This window comes from Bubalus bubalis, chromosome 1 (genome assembly GCF_019923935.1).
Source record: "Bubalus bubalis isolate 160015118507 breed Murrah chromosome 1, NDDB_SH_1, whole genome shotgun sequence".
Lineage (NCBI taxonomy): Eukaryota > Metazoa > Chordata > Mammalia > Artiodactyla > Bovidae > Bubalus > Bubalus bubalis.
Window position 1 is genome coordinate 33,922,472 of NC_059157.1, and position 3,854 is coordinate 33,926,325.

The 3,854-nt window shown below is 37.2% G+C and overlaps 1 pseudogene; it reads left to right on the forward strand.

Moving 5' to 3' along the window:
* The first annotated feature begins 326 nt into the window (after positions 1–326).
* Positions 327–902, forward strand: LOC112580836 (annotated as a pseudogene).
* The last annotated feature ends 2,952 nt before the right edge of the window (positions 903–3,854 follow it).

The window sequence follows — 3,854 nt, forward strand, 5'->3', positions numbered from 1 at the left end:
GGGGGCAGGCTATTGGGTGGTTTCACAAATACCAAGTAAGTTTCAAAAAATGTTAAATGCAAACATATAATATGTATAAATGATATGGACGATGTAGGGGGTGGGTACACACTTTTTACAGAGTATACCAGAAACTTAGCCCCTTCTTTTTCTGGGATGTGCGAGAAATGGATTATTACCTACCTGAAATCCCAATGGTTACTCAGAGTTGACGCTTCTAACCTTTAAGAGCCCTCATCACTTACTCATCACTTCATGCTTTTCTTTGTAAGAGTCCAACAGATTGGGTGACAATTCCAAATTAAAAACCTCCTCCAGTAAGCGGCCTGATGTGACCCCTAAAAATGGTGCGCTAGTCACTTGACCCAGAAAACCCCACAAAATCATGCAAATCAAGAGGTTCAAATCTTCGTGTTCACTCATGAAACTGCCCAGGCCATAAAGGGTATGCATATCCAAAAAGCCACCAAGTATCTGAAGGATGTCACTTTAAAGAAGCAATGTGTGCCATTCCGTCGTTACAACGGTGGAGTCAGTAGCTGTGCACAGGCCAAACAGTGGGGCTGGATGAAACGTCAGTGGCCCAAAAACAGTGCTGAATTTTTACTACACATGCTCAAAAATGCAGAGAGTAATGCTGAAGTGAAGGGCTTAGATGTATATTCTCTGGTCACTGAGAACATCCAGGTAAATAAAGCCCCCAAGCTGTGGTGCAGGACTTAACACAGCTCACGGTGGGATCAACCCCTACATGAGCTCTCCCTGCCATGCTGAGATGATCCTTACTGAAAAAGAACAGATTGTTCCTAAACAAGAAGAGGAGGTTGCACAGAAGAAAAAGTTATCCCAGAAGAAACTGAAGAAACAAAAACTTCTGGCCTGGGAATAAATGCCACAAAAAAATGCAAATAAAAGTAAAAATAAATAAATAAAAACCTCCTTAGGAAACTGCAGTCCTAAGCTACAACCTTGAATTTCTTCTCACACAAAAGTGCAGCTGAAAAAAAAAAAAAAAAGTGCAGCTGATTTGTTATTTAACTATCTCTTTCGTTCTATGCCATTACAGAGGATCTTTCTTGTCCTTTTACTTGTCCAAGGTTCTCTGCTATTGTTCATACTATGCTGGATATATGCTCAATAATCCCACTCCTGGCCATTTATCCAGAGAAAATCATAATTCAAAAAGATACATGACCCTCAATGTTCATAGCAGCACTATTAACAATAGTTAAGACAGGGAAACAGTCTAAATGTCCATAAACAGATGAATGGATAAAGAAGATGTGGTACAAATATACAATGGAATACCACTCAGTCATAAAAAAGAACAAAAGAATGTCATTTCCAGCAACATGGATGGCCTAGAGACTGTCATACTGAGTGAAGCAAGTCAGACAGAAAAAGACAAATATCATATGATATTGTTTATATGTGGAATTAAAAAAAATGGTACAAATGAACCTATTTACAAAACAGAAGTAGAGTCAGAGATGTAGAAAACAAATTTACAGTTACCAAGGGGATAACTGGGGGAGGGATAAATTGGGAGATTGACACTGGCATACACACACTACAATATATATAAATTAGGTAACTAATAAGAAAATCACTGCAGATAGTGATTGCAGCCAGGAAATTAAAAGATGCTTACTCCTTGGAAGAAAAGTTATGACCAACCTGGATAGCATATTCAAAAGCAGAGACATTACTTTGCCAACAAAGGTCCGTCTAGTCAAGGCTATGGTTCTTCCAGTGGTCATGTATGGATGTGAGAGTTGGACTATGAAGAAAGCTGAGCAGTGAAGAATTGATGCTTTTGAACTGTGGTGTTGGAGAAGACTCTTGAGAGTCCCTTGGACTGCAAGGAGATCCAACCAATCCATCCTAAAGGAGATCAGTCCTGGGTGTTCTTTGGAGGACTGATGCTAAAGCTGAAACTCCAATACTTTGGCCACCTCATGCGAAAAGTTGACTCATTGGAAAAGACCCTGATGGTGGGAGGGATTGGGGGCAGGAGGAGAAGGGGACGACAGAGGATGAGATAGCTGGATGGCATCACTGACTTAATGGACATGAGTTTGGGTGAACTCCGGGGGTTGGTGATGGACAGGGAGGCCTGGCGTGCTGTGATTCATGGGGTCACAAAGAGTCAGACATGACTGAACGACTGAACCGAATAAGGACTTACTGTATATCACAGTGAATTCTATTACTCTGTAATGGCCTATATGGGAATAGGATCTAAAACAGAGTGAATATATATACACATATATCTGATTCACTTTGCTGTACAGCAGAAAGTAATATAACATGGTAAATCAACTATACTCCAGTAAAAATTAATTTTAAAAAGTACAATTTGAAGTTCACATTTGAGTGTAAAGGATTTAAATGTAATTTCCTTAAATCTGTAATGTCTCAGGATGTAATAAATCAAAGTTTGACAACTACTGATTTAGAATTTAGGATTAAGAGAAACTGGATCTTTGTGGCCTTGGTATTATGCATAGAAAATCACCAGCACTGAGTAAATATGATTAACTATAATAACCCAAGAATTTGTACAAACTACCTTAAAGTTTATATTTTGCCACAATTGGTTGATAGAAAGCATGAGTTTAATTCACTTTTTAATAACATTTTCAAGCCATTATAAAATAACCATAACCAGTGGGCATTAATTTTTAAAAAGGTATCTATAGTCACCTATTTATCATTTATAACATGGATGGCAAAAGCATTATCAAACATTTATTAAGCATTTATAAATAATTTTATCCTACTTCTAGCATGTATTATAAATATATTATTAATTCTTTCTAAATTATTGATAAGACATCCCTGAAACTGAAAATGAGGGTAACATTTATTATGTAAATGACATTTTGTCACCCTTGAAATCTCTATCCTAGGCTGACGATATGTTATCAGTAGAAGCCCTGGGCAGGGGTGAGGGAATAATACTTCTTGTGGAAACATATTTAAGTTAGCACTTGACAAGGATGATGCATGTAATATAAACTTCATTGAACCGGCTTTCTAAGATTTCAAAGCAAAAATTCTATTACCTGACCAGGTTCTTTGAAAGAGAATTGGGCGCTTTCTGATCACTAATACTGAATAGACACATGGGTTAATATATTATGTCTTTCATCTATTTGGCTTATGCCATATAGCCACTCAAGAGAAAATATTCATTGCACTAAAATGGTAAAACAATGCATGGTAAACCTTCTGAGGCATGTGATTATTACTAGAACATAAAAGAAGCAGTACACTTTTAGGACACTACAGAAATACTTAAGATACTTGGGGGACTGACTCAATATTCTTCCTCTTAGGCTATAGGGTAAGTGTCTTAGTGGCCCCATGAAACAAAGCATCACATCTTCTTAGATCTAAGTCAGTGTGCTTTACTAGAAGGTGAGATTGGAGACACAGGCCACCAAGTTGCCAAACAGGATAGAAGAGTCATCAGAACCAAAGTTAAAATAGTAGTTGAGTTCTAAAATGACTTTCATGTTCTCTGACCACTTGAAGGCCCTTTAGACTGCTTTTCCTTGCCTGTTTCCTATTTCATGGATTCCCAGAGAATTGTTCAAAAACTCAGAGTTAGCAGAAACCTCTGTGCAATCTAGGAACACAAGATAAAGCAAGTCCATGCCCTCAACATTTTAAAATCTTAATGTTAAAGATTCTTAACAGAGCAAAAACAATTCGTTATTTGAGTCAGGATTCATTTTAAGAGAAAACATTTATTTTCATGACTTTCATAAAGCACACTTTTCCTGGAAACTTTAAAATGTGCTTTCTAGTTGTTGATCTATTTCTGTAAATAAGCTTTTGATTCACAC